Source organism: Syngnathus typhle, unplaced genomic scaffold, assembly GCF_033458585.1.
Source record: "Syngnathus typhle isolate RoL2023-S1 ecotype Sweden unplaced genomic scaffold, RoL_Styp_1.0 HiC_scaffold_256, whole genome shotgun sequence".
Taxonomy (NCBI): domain Eukaryota; kingdom Metazoa; phylum Chordata; class Actinopteri; order Syngnathiformes; family Syngnathidae; genus Syngnathus; species Syngnathus typhle.
In genome coordinates, this window is record NW_026872160.1 from 15,371 (window position 1) to 34,256 (window position 18,886).

The 18,886-nt window shown below is 41.5% G+C and overlaps 4 non-coding genes across 4 annotated transcripts; 3 read left to right on the forward strand and 1 right to left on the reverse strand.

The window, feature by feature from the left end:
* The first annotated feature begins 10,864 nt into the window (after window positions 1-10,864).
* On the forward strand, window positions 10,865-11,028 carry LOC133149124 (U1 spliceosomal RNA). The gene has a single exon (XR_009713105.1). It is a non-coding gene; the product is annotated as a U1 spliceosomal RNA (small nuclear RNA).
* A 3,336-nt stretch (window positions 11,029-14,364) lies between these two features.
* LOC133149126 (U2 spliceosomal RNA) lies at window positions 14,365-14,556 on the forward strand. The gene has a single exon (XR_009713107.1). It is a non-coding gene; the product is annotated as a U2 spliceosomal RNA (small nuclear RNA).
* Window positions 14,557-17,277: 2,721 nt separating this feature from the next.
* On the forward strand, window positions 17,278-17,495 carry LOC133149121 (small nucleolar RNA U3). Its single transcript, XR_009713102.1, has one exon. It is a non-coding gene; the product is annotated as a small nucleolar RNA U3 (small nucleolar RNA).
* A 399-nt stretch (window positions 17,496-17,894) lies between these two features.
* On the reverse strand, window positions 17,895-18,008 carry LOC133149122 (U5 spliceosomal RNA). The gene has a single exon (XR_009713103.1). It is a non-coding gene; the product is annotated as a U5 spliceosomal RNA (small nuclear RNA).
* Between the last annotated feature and the right edge of the window lie 878 nt (window positions 18,009-18,886).

The following is an 18,886-nucleotide window of genomic DNA, read 5'->3' on the forward strand; positions in this document are numbered from 1 at the left end:
ACACATCATCGTCCACTTCTCAATTTCCCTATTATTGCTCAACAGCCTCCAGAACATTCTCCATTACTGATTTCTTCCACAGAACACATCTCACTCGCACTCATACACACACCCATTCATGAGGATCCTCCGCGCGCACACGCACACACACACCAGCACAAAAGGATGACGCACAACATATAAGAACACATAGAAGCACTAAGAACATCTTTTTGCTCGTATTACTTGTCTGATTTATTCTCTATTTCACTTTTAGAAACTACGTGTAATTCTTTTCTATTTATTTAGCAAATTTTAACTTCAATGTTTCTTTATCTTACTTTATCCTTTTAACATAAATATCTCCTTATATTTAAGCTAATTTTCTCCTTAATTTTGGCAGCCAGGTTCCCACTTCATTACATGGAAACCTGATCTGATTTGATTTTGGCCTAGTCATAGTGTTTCTGTTAATTTGTGCAGTCACGTGCCATGTGACCGTTTTCTCCGCAATTCCAGCATTTTATTGGAGGTTGCACAACTTCTCTTCCTCGGCCTCTAAAGCCTCCTTTAGACATTGCTCGCCCTCTCTGGCCTTTCTGTCCTCTGCCTGCATTTTGGTAAAAAGTGTCACTATCCTGATCTACCAGAAAAGTGTGTTTTGAAGCTTTCATTTGTTTTCGTTTTTGTTTGTCTATTACTACTTTTTCCGCATGGAGGGCATGATTTATGTATTCCTCCCGCTATGATCTTTAGTTTTGAATTTGTAGCATGTGTTTTCTCTACGTGCTTCTCTACTTTCTCTAGACTTCTCCCTTCTTCTCTAACTCTGTAAATTTTGGTTTTCTCTTGCCTGCCTACTGTTAGGCCCAGTCTCATCATCTTCCTACCTGCAATACAGTGCTTTCTGAGCTCTCTCTCTTTCCCTCTCTTTCTCTCTTTCTCTTTCTCTCTCTCCCAAAACACTACATCATCAGATGCCTTCTTTAATTTCTTTAAGATTTATTTATGTTGTTTCGTTTATGGCACCTCTAAGTCCTAATAATTTGGTTGTCCCTCAAATTTATATTTTTTAACCCATTTATCGAAATCTTTTTTTTAATCGGTTGGGATCCTGCCTTTCAATTATTTTCCAATCTTTGCATTTTAGTTCATGTCGGGGTAGGGACTTTCGCTTACTATTTAAGAGGAGCGCTCAAATGAGATCACTCTCAGTCAAACCGTTCACAAGCATACCACGCGCGTTTTTTTTTAAGAACAGAGGAGTCTGCCCCTCCTGCTGCGGAATTTAACTAACATAAAACGTTAGGGGGCTCCACATCCGCCCCTGCAGAATTTAACTGTTTCTAGTTGTACTTGATAGGGTCTAGAATTCTCAAGGTTTTTTTTTTTTTTTTTTTTTAATAACAGAGGAGTCCGCCCCTCCTGCTGCAGAATTTAACTAGCTTGAAAGCTAGGGGGCTCCACATCCGCCCCTGCGGAATTTAACTGTTTCTATTTAATAGAATTAATATTCCTACTCACGGTCTGCTGATTCTCTTCCTCGGAAGATCTCGTCAACCCTCCCGGTGTCCAGCCGGACTGATCGAGACAGTCCCGTCAAAGGGCTTTTGTTTTACCTCGGCCGAGGATTGTCACCTGCGTCGAAGAGCCCGCTGGAACCGTTCAAGGCGTGTCGAGATCCCGGACGAGCCCCCAATTTCTGTCAGGTTTATTTCAATGACTGAATAACTATTAAGAGAAGAGCAACAGCAAACAAACCACAAGTGAGACAGAAATATTAAGTCTTTTCTCGCGAGGAGTGCAGTACAGATAGCTTAATACAATCTCTACACACACTAAATATCTGTAGGCACTCCCGCTCTTTTTATTTGGATTTGCCCTACCCACAGTGTGAGACAAGCCCCTAAAGAAAGGAGGGGGAAAGCATGTGGGCTTTGCCTCGTAAGGAAAAATCACTAGGTGTTTACATACTAATAAAGACATCTGGGAAGAGGAGTTTGAGTGGACTGGATACAGAAGAGAAAACCTTTGACCTCAAGTAAAAACATAGCAAGGGAAGTTTTACGACATTGTGTAGGATGCAACAAACTAAGTTATTTATTACTGGTTATATACATTCCAACCTAATCCTACGATCAAGATAGTTAGGAAACCCTGACTTTAATGGTCACTTGGAGGTTTATCTGGGGTGCAAGACAGCAATGAGGCATGTTGTCTAACAAAGTGGTCTTTGTTAGAAAGGAATTGTCCTTCCGTGGTACATCATAAAAACAGCAAGGCCAAACAGCAAGCATATAATGCAGTAATATTGCGGTAAGGCATTGATTAGAGAACGCATGATAACATATATATACATTTTTCTAACAACTATCTTCCACTATCTGTCCTATTCACTCCCTCCTTCTGAGGCTTGGCAACGCCCATGCCTCACACCTTGACAAACTTTTTGGGAGGATGTGTTCTTTACTACATATGATTCCATCATTTAATTTGACTTTCTTTCCAAAACGCTTCTCAATTTCCCAGTTCACACATCTTCTGCATGTGTTACTGGTTCTCCAGTTTTTCTCCAGTCAATCATCAATCCAAAAGCTATGTTTTTCATTCCAGCATTCAACTTACTCAAAACCACTCTTTCAGCAAAGTCGCTCTACCAATTCTCCATAGCAGTCGCCAACAGCTCCAACCATTCAACCTGTATTTTCCCATCATTCAAGGCAATCATTCATCAATGCTCATTTGCATCTCACACACAGTCTCCAAAAAGGAGTCTCTCCATCACATTGGTCTCAACTCATCCAAGCTCACCACACAACACTCATATACCACCCCCAACTCAAGGTTCCCGATAGAACAATCCACCAAAAAAAACTCAACTCATAAAAACCACTGGCAAATCAATCCGAAATTTTCTTTGCTTTTAGATTTAACAAACTCAATTTCTCAGATTTAGCTCGCATATAATTTTATAACACCATCAATCAATTATTCCCATTAAATGTAGCATTGCAATGTCTCAAATTCACAATTTTGCCTCTTCCAATTCCTGAAAGCATGCTCTGTCGCTTCTCCTTCAAATTTCTCATGAGGGCTCAACACTCAACATGCACCAGTGTGGATCAACTCCTGCTCGCAAACACATTTTTCTCTCCTTTTCTCATTTTTATCTTTCCAAATCGTTTCTGTTCTGCGGTGCAAATTGGATAGACCACAGTCTAACAAATTTCTTCACACTGAAAGTTTAGCCAATTTTCATCATTTTAACACACATGCACAGCTCTCGCGCGCGTAGGGCAGGTCCCAGCACCAATGATTCGCCACAGGCTGGCCATTTCCCGTGGTCGACCATGAGCCAGTCCCTCCCACGCACACAAGGACAGTACACTCCAATTTTTTTTATTTATCTTCAAGTTGCATTCATTTACCACTTGATTTGCAAATTCTAACTTCCGTGCACACACACAATTTGATCCCTGGTAATTTGTCGTTGGGCATACAAACAGCATTGTCATACTTCTTGCATGGACAGGAGCTCTAATAATCCAAAAAATGTTCCAATAATCAGACAATGACATGTTTTGCTGTCATATGGGCATCTATTCCTTCTTTCTCTGTATTAGCATGAGGGGTCAAAGGAGAGGAAGCTTGTCATGCTGTAAATGTGATTTTTCCTCTGCCTCTTCCTCTGCCCCTTGACTGGCACCGTTTTTTTTCTTCTAAAACACTCTATTGACCAGTGTCCACGTTTCCCACAGTTCCAACAGTTGTCAGAATCTGATGGGGGTTTTGAATTATATGGTGACCTTCGGCCTTGTTGGTCTCTCTCTCTTTCTCTCCCCTTTGGGAACTTTGGAAGAAGATCGTTGTATCTTCATTTAGATCATTATCATCATCTAGATGAAATACATCAGAACATTTGCCTTTTTGGATAACTTTTTCAGCATGCCTGTCCCACTGCATAGTTGTTGTATACAAGTTTTGCACACGAGCGGAATGGCTTTCTTGCTCTTCTGCTTGAGCTGCGGCTGGAGCCGTGGCCGGGACAGTGCGCCTGCGCACTGTGGCCTCATTGTCTTCCGGCCTGACAAACATCGTCGCAGCACTTTTCAACTTTCTGTCTTTTGGATTTATTCTCTTCTCTCTTGTGAAGCATTCAACCATATTTTAGCACAAATCAATTCTTTCTCTTTTCTTTTCTTTTTCAGTCCCTCTGACTTCCTATTCACACTCTCTTCCAAGACATCAACCACTATCTTCCACACTTCAACTTTCAACTTCCCTTCTACTCCATACTTTTTCTTCCACTTCGGCATGTATTGCATACAGTTAACAAATTTACTCGCCATGTACTTCTCATCTCCATCAAGAGCTAGGGATCTACTGTTTTTATTTGCCATCTTAATTTGGTATTTTAGGTTTATACAATTATTATTATTATTATTATTATTTTTATTATTTTTCTTTGAGGATCCTCAATGCAAGTTTAAATTGACCTTTGAACAATTACTAGCCTGTATTATTTTCGTGGATCAATGCTAGAACTGCTATTTAGTCAATTTATCCTACCAATCACACTTTCTCAACCACACAAATTTCTTATCCCTGCCAACGCGAAGTCCTCTTTTAAAAATAAAAGAGCTGCTTCATCCGGATAGGGGACTCTACAACACCCCTTCCTTCCCTGGGAACTAAAGACAACCGTCCAGTTACCCAGCCCTGCCAACGCGAAGTCCTCTTTTTAAAAAATAAAAAGAGCTGCTTCATCCGGAGAGGGGACTCTACAACAACCCTTCCTTCCCTGGGAACTAAAGACAACCGTCCAGTTACCCAGCCCTGCCAACGCGAAGTTGTCCCCTTAGAACAGTGGTTGTCAAATCAGGGTACACGGAGGTACGTGAGATTTGACAAAAATATTTTGAAAACCACTGCTCCAGAAGAGCCACTTCATCCGGAGGGGGACTCTACAACACCCCCTCCTTCCTCAAGACTTCTTATCCTCTGTCTTGCCTATTTTTATTCCTGTGCACTTTTACGCGTTTCACAACAACACAATCACACAACTTTAGGGTTTTAACTTACTTGTCTCCTTGGTTCGCTGTTCAGCCGGGTCCCGCCAATCCACATCTGTCAGACGAAGGCAGACCTAAGATGCTGGCCCAGCGAAGAAGTTCTCTTCCCAGGACTTTCTTTTCCAGGTCCTCCTAATGGACGCTGGCTTGTCGACAATGCAGCACGTCTTCCTCCGTCAGTCAGATGGTGTGTATGAGGGTCCCGGGTTTCGGCACCAAAATGTTAGAGTGGTGCTCACTCTAACTTATTTTGCAAGAACCACTCGGAGACAAGTTAGTCGTTTTGGGCACCTGCAGGCGGAGAGTCCATTCGTCACTGTGCGTACAGCAATGATCGAATGACGTCTGACTCTCGCTTCCCACAAGACCATCTTTATTAAGAGAAAAAGGGTGGGGGTGACCATAGACTGAATAGACAAGTAAAAAAGGCCCTTGACCTCTAGATTAGCAGGGCAGGGGATGTTTTACGACATTGCGTAGGATGGAACAAGCTAGGTTATTTATTACTGGTTACACACCAACATAAGCATAAAACTAATCTACCAAGGTTATTCATTACTGGTTACATACATTCCAACATAATCATATGATCAAGATAGTTTTGGAAAACCCTGACACTCACCTTATATCTTTATTAGGTAATGCACTCTGAATTTAATCAGGACCCGAACCGATGTCTTTAATCACTTTTATTCATGAAACAGAGGGCCATCAACTTGCCCCTCTGTCTGCATATTCATTTCCCTGAACGTCACTCCTTCACTACGTCATCACGTAGGCCCACAGTACAATATCAGTACATGACATCCCCCCTTTCCTTAGAAATAAACTGTACCATCACATACTAATATTGACCATGTAATTTACATCATCATCTTTTGCTAACCGAACATTGTATTGTCTAACTTTTCTGATGTAACCCATAAACATTTTTTTCTCTTAAACAGTGAACAATATATTCAGACACAACCCTTTACTTTTACTTTGTCACAAAGTCTTTGAACTTTGCTGGTATCTTTTTGACTCTCTGGGGCCTCATTTCAGGTTCCTGAGCTTCCTCTTGTGGTGTCTGGTTGCAACTGTCCACATTTCTGCTCAGTACATTTTCCTCCCCTTCAGTAAAAGTCTTCGGTGTGTCATGTCCTTCAGTATTCTCATATGATTGGTATTTCTTCACGTGAGTGGTATTCCGGTGGTAGCGAGCTCCAGTTGGGGATTCAATTACCACTTGACTTCCAGTTTTACTCACGACTCTATGTGGGGTTGGATTGAATGGTGTTGTGAATTTGTCCTGTTTGTCCTGTTGTACCAGTACTGTGTCTCCAATGTCCACATTTGAGTACTGGGCTCCTCGTCGTTCATCAGGATAAAGCTTTGCTTTCCCTTTTTGTTCAGCATCCCTGTCACGAACATCTAGAGCCGTTGTTTTGGACTCAGAGAGGTCAGGCAACTTTCCTCTCATTTTCCTGTTGAAAAGAAGTTCAGCTGGACTTTTCCCTGTCGTGGGGTGTTCAATGCTCCTGTAAATAGTTACATATTTCCTCAGTTCACGTTTCCAGTCCAGCCCTTCTGCCTGTGCAATCCTGATTCTCTTCATCAGTGATGCATTTTGACGTTCCACTTCTCCATTGGCTTGTGCCCATTTTGGTGGTGTTCTCACATGTTTGATTCCATTTGTTTCACAGTATTCCCTGAAGAAGTCAGATTTGAACTGTGGTCCATTGTCCGATTTGATCGTCACTGGTAGTCCATGCCTACTGAAAATGTCCTCAATTCAGTCAATAACTCTGTCCGTGGTTGTAGACGTCATTATTTCATACTCATAGTAGCGACTGTAATAATCTACTAAAACAAATATAGACTGATTGTTTGGTAGTGGTCCTAACAGATCTACAGCCACGTCTTGCCATGGTCGATCTGGTAAGATTGTGTTCCTCAAAGGCTCAGGTGGATCTGGTCTGGCCACTATTTGACATCCATGACAAGCTTTACAGTATTTTTCCGCTGCCTTATCCATGCCAGGCCACCACACTTTTGTTCTGAGATGTTGTTTTGTCCCTACAATTCCTAAGTGTCCTTCATGAGCTAATGCAAGTGCTTTTGCTCTGAGTTTTTCTGGTAAAACTATGCGGCTTCCACGTAACACAATGTATCCAATCACACAGAGTTCATTTACAATGGGTGCATATTGTTTACATTTTTCGAAGTGTCCAATTTCAATTGCATTTCGCACCTCCGTCAGCTCTGGATCTACAGCAGAGGCTTCTTCTACCTCTCGTGTGGTAAGCGCCTTTGGTGTTGCATTAACTGCAATGAATCTCACATACTCTTCAGATTCATGTTCATGTATTCCTTTTGTCCCTGTGTCTGACAACAACCTAGATAAAGAATCAGCAATATTTTGTTTTCCTGCAATGTGCACCACCCGAAAGTCATAAGGTTGAAGTCTGAGGACCCATCGCTCTATACGAGCACATGGTTTGGATCTTTTACTGTATACGACTTCTAATGGCTTGTGGTCTGTGATTAAGTCAAACCTACGTCCGTACACATATGGATGTAGCCTTTCGCATGCCCAAACTAATGCTAGGGCCTCCCTTTCTGTTTGTGAGTATCTGCGTTCACAATCTGTCAGACTACGACTAACGTAGCACAGTGGTACCTCCTCAGAATCTTGTTTTTGTACAAGCACTGCGCCTAACCCTACAGGACTTGCATCTGCGATTATTCTGGTAGGAGCCTCTTTGTCAAAATAAGCTAAAGTACCCGCCCCGGCTAGTTCAGTCTTTAAAGTCTGAAATGCTCGTTTTTGTTCTGGTCCAAACACAAATGTAGTCTCTTTCCTGGTCAATCTCCTCAGTGGTTCAGAGAGCGTTGCAAACTGGGGTATAAATCTACTGCTGAATCCTACCAGTCCTAGGAAACTTCTCACTTCAGCTGCCGTTTTTGGTTCTCTGGCATCCTTAACAGCTCTCACTCTCTCCTCAGTTGGTCCAATGCCTTTCTGGGTCAACAATATGCCCATGAAAACAAGTCTGTCCATGTTAAATTGGCATTTTTCCACATTCAGTGTTAATCCGCATTCTGAAAGTCTTTTCATGACTGCGTGCAGGCGCTTGTCATGTGTCACCTGGTCTGGAGCGTGGATGATCACGTCATCTGAGATGTTCTCCACACCCTCGATGCCTGCTAGTGCATTGGCTATCTCGTGCTGGTATTGCTCACTAGCGGACGAGACTCCAAATATCAGTCTTTTGTACCTGTAAACACCATTATGCACAGCAAACGTTGTTATTTCTCTGGACTCTGGGGTTAGCTCTAACTGATGGTAGCCCCATTTGAGATCAAGCTTACTGAATATTGCAGAACCATTCAGACCTTGCAGTATTTCATCCACTGTAGGGATGGGGGTATCTCTCCCTCACAATAGCCTCATTAGCTTTTCTCATGTCTAAACACATCCTAAGGTCTTTGTCATGTTTCTTTGGGAGAATCACTACCGGATTTACCCAGGGAGTAGGACCTTCAACCTTCTCCACAATGTCCATGTCCATCAGTTCCTTGATTTTCTTCTCGACTGCATCCCTCAAATGATAGGGTATCCGTCTCAGTGGTTGAGCGACTGGTTTCACATTTGGGTCTATGTACAGTGAGATTTGTTTGGTGTTTAATTTACCTACTCCTTTGAACACATTTGAATACTGTTGTTGCAGAATACTTTTAACATCTGTGATTGCTGCAACGTTTTCCCCTATTTTTAGTACTCCAAGCTTAATAGCTGTCATTTTACCAAGGAGTGGTTCACCATTACCTCTAATCACAATGAATTCAGCTTCTTCAGTCCTGTCACCTATCTCGATTACACATTTGAAAGCACCTTTGACAGATAGTGTCTGGGTTGAGGAATATGCATACATATTTCTCTGCTCTTTGGGCACATATGATTCACATTTTATGTTTTCAGCTTTTAGCTTCTCCCAAACATTTTCTCCCATGACATTACTCGTTGCCCCAGAATCTACTAACATTTTTAACTCAACTCCCCCTACACAAAATATTAGTCTTTCAGGCATTTCACAGTCTTTCACCATAAATGCATAGTCATTGTGCACAGTCTCTACAGCATTAACGCTTTGCTTCTTTTGTCCTTTGGTACGACACATTTTTGAGAAATGGTCCTTACCGTTGCATTTATGACATGTTTGTCCACGTGCTGGGCATTTGGGATCCTTACCCATGTGGTCAGTGTAGCCACACCTGTAGCACTGCTTCTCTGCTTTATTGTCATCACAATTCTTCAATTTACCTTTTGGCCTTGTGAACTTTCCTTTTTTCGTTGTGATACGACTGATCGTTTCCCCCTCTTTCTTTATACTGCTCCCATTCATTGCTGCTAGTTGCTCTTCCACTCGCTCACATTGCGATGCCAACTCCAACGTGCGAGCCAAAGTCAAACCAGGTCCATCCTCGAGAAGCTTTCTCTTCACGTATCCAGAACAGCATCTGCTCAGGATAGCGTCTCTAATTTGATTGTCCTTGTCTCCTTGAAAGTCACAGTCCTTCGCAGCCTGACGTAAACGTGTACCAAACTGTTGCACCGTTTCTCCCTGATTTTGGAACAACTTGTGGAAGGATTGGCGCGCGTACGCTGCATTCACTTGGGGAACAAAGTAGGAGTCAAGTGTCCTTACTGCTGCCGCGCAGTCGGTCACCTCACCCGTGTTTGGTAAAGTGAAGAAAACATCCTGCACGTCCTGTCCCGCCAAATGCAAAAGTAGAGCGCGTCTTCTTTGTTTAGTAGCATTGGTCGTATCCTCGTTCATTATCAGTCCTTTACCGTCAGCATACAACTCGAAAGATGTTAGCCATCGTGTCCATCTTGGCCCGAGAGTAGCTGGATCAGTGCAGCAAGCAAACGGTTGTAGCTCCGACTTAGCCATGTTAGCTCAAACTTAAACTTGCTCACGAAAATCGTCGTCATTATCTCCTCTTCCTTAGAAGGTGGACGTCATCCTCGTCGCCATTGTTGTGTGCTCACCTTATATCTTTATTAGGTAATGCACTCTGAATTTAATCAGGACCCGAACCGATGTCTTTAATCACTTTTATTCATGAAACAGAGGGCCATCAACTTGCCGCTCTGTCTGCATATTCATTTCCCTGAACGTCACTCCTTCACTACGTCATCACGTAGGCCCACAGTACAATATCAGTATATGACAGTTCATGACGGTTCATCTTAGGCGGCAGCAAGAATTTACGTAACTGTTCTAAAATATGGTCAAAATGTCTTTTTTTGCTTGAGATTTTCCTATCATTGTTCCAGGATCTTTTAGTACAATTCTTGTTCTCCAAATGTTAAGAAAATGTCATTTTCAAAACTCGTTCAGAAAAAGAAGTATATATATTTTTCTGCGGTAATGTTGGAGATTTTCAATAAATACAAATTCATACCGTTTTAGGGTTCTCAGGAGAAAAGAGGCACTGCATGATGGGCATGTTTTGACTTCATTTATCGGTTTATTATAGTTGCTGGCATCACCACTAGACGGCGACTCTAGGAAAAAGGAGGTGAACAAAGACGTGGAGGCAGTAGAAAAAGAAGCAAGGCATGATGGTCATGTTTCTGAATCTATTTTTTACTTAATTTAAAATGTTTTGGTTTTGAATGACTAAAGGTGTACTATGTTAACAGTTCTACGAATGCTGTCTCATCCACTGAATACGTGTGCTCACACTTTTGTACCAAATTAGCCTCTGACTGTAGATGGTGTGCGCGGTGAAAACGTCGGCCCCGGCGACGTATACAACTCATACTTACCTGGCAGGGGAGATACCATGATCAAGAAGGTGGTTCACCCAGGGTGAGGCTCAGCCATTGCACTCCGGTTGTGCTGACCCCTGCGAATTCCCCAAATGTGGGAATCTCGACTGCACAATTTCTGGTAGTGGGGGACTGCGTTCGCGCTCTCCCCCGATTCTCCTGTACAATACAAAATCCCTCACACGAAGTCAAATTTCATGGTCGCCACATACTGAGCGATGGTGCATCAAGCTGTGCTCTGCAACTGTGCACCTACTTGCCGAACTTCATTCAACAAATTAGTAATTGCAAAATAAAACGTAATTACTACGTTCCCGACCCGTTATTGATACGAACGTATATGATATAACTTTCATATAACCTGCTTTCTGGAATAGCCCCACGGATCATTTCCTGTTCTCCATTTACCTACACTATAAAGAAAAACTAATGGCCAAAAGGTACGTGGACCCAGACATACAACTGATTTTTGCACCCCCTACTCTACTGGTCAAATCAAGAGTAGTTTACATCACAGTCCGTTAGCTTCATTCTCACAGGATAAAGCAGAGGGTCAATGACGTCATTGATTCAAGTTCATGGCGGCTGGCAGCAAGGATATACGAAAAAATATGATCAAAATGTCTTTCTTTAAATCAGAAATTGTGCCAGAAATTTTTAGTACAATCCTTGTTCTCAAATTTTTAAGAGAATGTCATTTTCTAAACTTGCTCAGAAAAAGAAATATATATCTTTCTGCGGTACTGTTGGAGATTTTCTATAAATACAAATTCATATGGTTCTCAGGTGAAAAGAGGCAATGCATGATGGGTATGTTTTTACTTCATTTCTTATGCTGCCACCACCACTAGATGGCAACTCTAAGAAAAAGGAGGTGAACAAAGGCGTGGAGGCAGTAGAAAGAGAAGCAAAGCATCAGTTTATGGGTATTTACGAGGGTATTTTTATATTAATACTTTAATAGCTAAATGGCTCCTATTATTGTTCCTTACATATAGTATAATTTGTGGAAAATATATTAATTTATTGCTCAATGCATAATCAATAGTTTTATATTTGAATGGGTGGATGTCACCAAAAGCTGTCCCTAAAGCTTAACCAATTTGGTCTGTAAACTTTAGCAGAATTAATAACTACAAGGCAGGACTATTAACTATTTCCCATTGACAAGTATAGGTGGCTCCGCTTTCGCAGAGCATCAAAAAATTGAGATGAACTCTCATTGTTCCTCCCCACGGAAATCTTTAGTAAAAGGCGATCGGTGAAATTGCAGCAACCATTCCTTCTAATACAAACAATAGACGTTCATAGATTTACTACATTTAGAAGGACTCAACCTAAATAGACAGTTTAAACGAGTATTTTGTGTTCATCAATGTGTTTTTTCCTTGAAACATTGTTGGCGCACAGGATTATGGATACCTGATATTTCAAACAGCGTCACCTATCGATTGGGCAACTATTTTGAGTGTGAGTTTTGAACGTATAAACAGTTGTATGTCTTGGTCCGTGTACTTTTGGTATGAGAGAAATGGAAATGATCCGATTTCCGTGTGTTATTTTCAAATGTGTAATTTCAGATTTTTATTCAACACAAATCGGGAAACAAAAGACGATCGTACCGTTTTTTTCCGTGTATAGTGCGCAAAATTTAACTAATTTATTGTCCTAAAATCTGGGGTGCGCATTATACATGGGTACAAAAAAAAAAAAAAAAAAATTAATTTTTTTTTTTAAATTTTTTTTTTTTTTTTTTTTTTTTTTAAGTCTCAATGATCGTCACACACGCAGGGAGGCAATGGGTCCCATTTTTATAGTCTTTGGTATGGTCTTAACTAGGCTGGATGTAATTTTTTTTGTTGGCGATGATTTCTCCGACTGCCCGTAAACGCACCACCGCGCTTCGTGCGCGCACGGGACAGCAAACGAGCAGGTGATCGAGCAAGCGTCTGATACGAGAGCATTGCGGTCGCATGGAGCGTGTTTGAAGTGAACAGCAGAGAAGAAAGGCAAAGTGTTGTGAAATAAAATGCACAGAACGGATGCGCAAGACACGTCAGCTATATAAAGAGCGAGAGTTGTTTTCTTCCTATTAGTTTCAATTCACAGTTTAATTAGCAGTTTCAATCAGCAAATAACAAAATGCGTATTACAGGTAATATTTTATTTCACAACACTTTGCCTTGTTCCTTTGGTCTCTGCTGTTCATCCTAAAACACAAAGGCGCTCTTTAAGCAATGCGACAGTGAGCGCCCGGCGCGCTGCGGTTGCGCGACCGCACCAAATTAAGCTCCCTGCGCAGTGCGCACTGAGGTCCACTTAAATTTTAGAAAGTACATCAGGACTTTAAAAATATCTTCTAAATTTCAGCGACGGCTCTGTCACAATAATCGACCAGCCCGGTGCAGTTGGGCGGTCGGCGGCGCGCTACGGTTGAGCGTTCTCTCGCGCGCTCTCTCTCGCTCTCGCACACACGCAAACCGGATATCATACGGAGGCCGCCATTACAGATGCGCAGAACGGATGAGCAAGACACGTCAGCTATATAAAGAGCGAGAGTTCAGTTCTCTACCTAAATCCGTATTACAGGTAATATTTTATTTCACAACACTTTGCCTTGTTCCTTTCTTCTCTGCTGTTCACTTCAAACACGCTCCATGCGCACGGAGCGCGGTGGTGCGTTTACGGGCAGTCGGAGAAATCAACGCCAACAAAAAAAATTACATCCAGCCTAGTTAAGACCATACCAAAGACTATAAAAATGGGACCCATTGCCTCCCTGCGTGTGTGACGATCATTGGGACTTAAAAAAAAAAAAAAAAAAAAATTTTAAAAAGAATTCATAAAAATTGGGTGCGTATTATACATGGGTACAAGCTTTTTTCCAGCATCAGCATGCCATTCTTAGGGGTGCGTACTATACATGGGGGCGCACTATACACGGAAAAAAACGGTAATTTCCTCAAATGAGTGTTAAGAAATGCTGGCGTGGATTGGAATGCGATTCACCTCCACTGCGATGGTGGCGTTCGAGGGTTAATGTAAATTGCCACAGCAGGAAACAGGAAGTAGTTTGGCGAAGTGGGCCGCGTGTTTTTTTGCTGCGTGTTTTTTTTCCCGTCAAAATGTTCGTCAAACAGCTATCTTGCCTTCGGTCCCGAAATGTATCCAAAGATCCGATTGTTTTTGGCGAATGACCAATTCGTTTTGTTGGTCATTAAAAGCTATTCCCATCAGGAGCTCAGTTCATCGTTATTCTATTGGGTCAACGTGAACCACGTGACACTAAACCTCCACGAACACACAAAAATCTGCAACCGATGCACAGGTTGAAAACAGCCCGGTGATGCATTATCATTCCAAACTCTTAATAGTTGAGGTTTGTTACGGTGGTCGGTACGTGGCATTAGTATGACTCAATATATTTAAACCGTAACTTGAATTGGTAGTCTCTTTATTTAAGTAGTTTTCTCAGACCAACTTTAGGTTATCGCTTCTCGGCCTTTTGGCTAAGATCAAGTGTAGTATCTGTTCTTATCAGTTTAATATCTGATACGTCCCCTATCCGGGGACCATATATTAAATTGATTTTTGGAACTGGGAGATGGAATTAGGGGCTTGCTCCGTCCACTCCACGCATCGACCTGGTATTGCAGTACTTCCAGGAACGGTGCACCCCCCTCTGCTGGTCAAATAAAGGATAGTTAAGTCAGGAAGCCATTAGAATCGGTTCGCTTCATTCTCACAGGATAAAGCAGAAAGTCAATAACGTCTTGAAAGGGTTTGATTCAATCAAGTTCATGACCTTTATCTAAATGTGAATAGCAGAAGAATTCTATCCTTTACAACAAAATAGAAAACATATCGGCCCTACGATTGGCTGGCCACCAGTTTATGATGTCCAGTGGGGATGGGCGATACCAATGATTTTGGAATCGATCCGATACCAAGTATTTCCTACCCAAAATACCAGATATTCGATCCGATATCGATACCGGAAGTGTAATTTCCCGCCCAAAAAACGATTTAAATGCAGTGGCATTCTTGCTCTTGGAGAGTCATCTATTGAATTTTGTAAAAAAAAGTATTACGTCACGTGAATTATTAACCTTTTTAGACATTAGTGCATTAGTGGAATATGCATATTAATAATATAACTTTAATAAAAAGGAGCTATTCTTTACTTTTTTCTCTCTCTCTCTCTCTCTCTCTCTCTCTGTTGTTGGGAAAAAGTTTTGTCTTTTAGTATAATCTAAAAAGAGACATGGTACCAACAGAGATGCAGGGCTTAATCGTCATGAGCAGCAAAACTATCAATTTGTAAAGCCACCGGATACTTACATTTAATATTGTAATACTTTAGTGTTGTTTATAGGAAGTGGAGTTACAAATAAAACGTATGGCGTTCGACCACAAATTGAAAAGGGGAAAACTTTATTTATAAATGACTGACTAAAGCGTAGTAATTATTGCTTCAAATAGCACATCAACCACAAATGCTTACAATTTTTGGTTAGCACCTGATACCTGGATATGTCTTGCCTTTCTGAAACGCTGCTTCTAAGGTACTTTGATACCTTAGCCTCGGTGTGGCTGCAGGGTTTTCCGTCGCTGCCTTAGTGTCTGCGGCACGTTTCAACTGCAGCTCTTCATGAACCGTGGGGTGAATTTTGCTTAAATGTTTTGTCAAGTTTGTGGTGTCGCCACAATATTTAATTGTTTTGTGACATATTTCACATTTTGCCTCGTTGTTATTAAGTAAAATATAATATCCCCAAACCAGACTTCTCTTGCGTTCGGACTGGGCCGCCGCCGTGGCCATGCTTGTTTGTGTTTGTTTGGATTGGAACGGGAGGCGGAGGAGGAGGGCTTGGCTTGTGAGAAAAGGGGGCGGGAGCAAAGCAGAGCAGGACACGCCGGTGCAGCAGGCGGAAGAAAAAGTAGTGCTAGCATGAGTGCAAGTCGTCAAATTGGAGCAGAAAAAAATGAGGAAAAATATAATTAAATAATTGTAAGTATCGATATTTTAGCTAGGGAGATCGATACTCAAAAATGAGCAGCCTGGATCGATATATCGATACTTTTGTATCGATCCGCCCATCCCTATGTGATAGGCTCCAGCACGTCTACTAACCCCGTGGGGAGAATCAGTACAGAAATTGGATGGATGGGCAATATAAAATATTCTCTCTGGTGTCTGCAAGCGTTATCAGTACTCACGGCGGGTGGATTCTGAAACGTGTCTGCAATGTAAAGTTGATTGTTTGGCTACCATAGGCATTTTTAAAAGCCTCTATGTTAATTTTAAAACCTTTACTTTACATGGTCGTTTTTAAATAAAAGCCTTCATGTTTAAAACAAAAGCCTAGTATACACAGTCAGTTTTAAAGCCTTACAATTTAGACAATTTAAACAAGTATACTTGTAACACAACAAGTGTTAAAAAAATTGCTTGTTCTAAACATTGACGCAAAGGATCGTGGGTACGTGATCGAGCGCTCAGCCAATGATGGCTGTGTTGCCAAATACCCTAATGACGTCGGCACTCTTTCTAATACAATCTAATAGGGGTGTAAATCGCGGGTTTTGTCACGATACGATATAATATCGATATAAAGAACTTCGATACGATATTTGCCGATATCTTAAAGCCTGCTGCGATTCAATCACGATATATCGCGATATAGTGCTCTACGATCGATATTTTTTTTTTTAATAAAAAATATAGAACAATATCCTGATTTATAACAATTCATACGCAAAATCCACAAGGTACTGCAAACTCTTTATTTAGGAAATTACAAGAGTATTGTAGTATACAAATTGCTTACTTTAACACTTAGCTTTGATGTCGTGTTTTTTCTTTAAATGTGCGGCGAGATTTGTGCTCCCTGAATATTTGATCACCGTATGGCAGGATTTACAAACTGCACGTGTCTTGTCCGTTGAGCCATCTTTTCTTTGGAATCCAAAGTGCTTCCAAACGAATGACTTGAAGCCTAAAGGGGAGCAAATTTCCTCGTCTTTTTGGACACTAGCCATAGCACCAGCCCAGGAGCCGCGTACTAGTTGTCGACTCCCCTTTCACGTGCCTGCTCTGCTCACAACACAACAACGCCGCGCACTGCTCCCTGCTCCCGGAAGAGGAAGCAAGCAACAATGAACTGGATTTCAAAATAAAGTCGCGTCTAATGTCCGAGGTCAAACACGGCGATATAAATCGATGTTTACCTTTAGCATCGATGCCAATAAATCGTAGAGCATAATATCGATTAATCGATGTGTATCGATGTATCGTTACACCCCTACAATCTAAACATAGTCCTTTACTAGTCGTGGTTGCCCTCTGGGTAAAAATGGTACACTCGCAGATGACTTCCCGCCGCCCCTCGTTGATGAATTAAGACTATATTTTCAGGGATCATTTCTATAGTTATTAACTTGAGATATGTGTTTCTAAAATGAACGGTCTCGCCAACTATGATGATGAGAAATGATGTTCCTTCCTGAGCGTGAAGCTAGCGGAGAATAATGATGTTTATATCATAGATTCTCCACTTTTGATGAGCGTTCTATGCTTCCTAGTGGAGCATTGAGGGGAGGGACATGATCAGAGTAGTTCTTTGAAATTGGTTAAATAAAAATTAAGATAATGTAGTGGCGTACTCCTGATATTCAACTCAGTCGATTAACAGTATCGTCGTATTAGTTCAACTAACAAAAGCCTGTTATGTATTTCTGAAGTACTTTTGTACTGAAGTACTTATGGCTGTATTCATTTACACGGCTTAAATCTTTACAACTTCGACACAAATCTGAATTAACTTTAATAATAAATATTTTAATGGCTAAATTGTTTATTGTCCCTTACATATAGTATAATTAGTAGAAAATATTTTAATTTATTGCTCATATTAGATAGTTTTATATTTGAATGGGTGGATGTTACCTGTAAGCTATGGCAGAATTAATGGCAACAAAGCAGGAATTTTGATTACTTTCCATTGACAAGTACAGGAAGCTCCGCTTTCGCAGAGCATCAAAAAATTGAGATATACTCTTGTTGTTCCTCCCCACGGAAATCTTTAGTAAAAGGCGAAAGATTTATACGATCTGAAGAGAAACAAGAGTGAACTGATTTCGGCTTGTCCAAACGGGCTGGTCTCACCAAAGTAACAGGCGGTGTCACACTAGCAACCATTTCCTTTTAATAAAAATAGATCTTCATATATTTGCCAAATTTAGGAGGCCTTAACACTCAACTAAGATGTATAGTTCGAACAAGTATTTGGTGTTTGGCAATTCTATGGAAACGTTTACACTCTAAACGTGTCGTTGTGAGTCCATGCTTGCTCTGCTGCGTTCGGTTCCAACTCCCTGACCTGTTTGTTTGCATTGTGCACGTTCTCCACTCTGGTTTCCTTCCATTTCCCCCAAACATGCATGATAGGCCCATTGAGCGCTCTAAATTGCCCGTAGGTGCGAGTGCGGACGGTTTTTCGTCTCTGTGTGCCCTGCGAGTGATTATTATTTGTTAAAGCGTATATGCCGTTACACCGCTAGATGGCAGCAGCGTTGACTTCCGCACCTGACCACAAAAAGAAACGGGAATCACGTGATGCGCAGGAAAAGAAGCATTAGTATGAGTCGATATATTTAAACCGTAACTTGAATTGGTAGTCTTGTAGTGGGTTGACATAATTTACCCGGAACCTAAGTTCACGTTGCCGAGTTCCGGTGGGATGTTTTACACGTGTGGGAGTTTCCTGTTTGAGGAGTGTGTGTTAGGATCTCGAAGGGAAAAGAGTCGGCCCGTGGTTGAGAGAAGCTAATTATAAATGTCATTAAAACAACTGCCGTTGGCACCGTCATTTATCACTCCGCCTCCGACTCCAGTCCTTGCACACCACACTGGTGACCCTGACATCAGTCCCGCTGAGGATTCCGGGACTGAACAGAATACCGAGCGAGACGGCATGGCGCATTCCGCCGTCCTTAGGCTCCCTGAGTT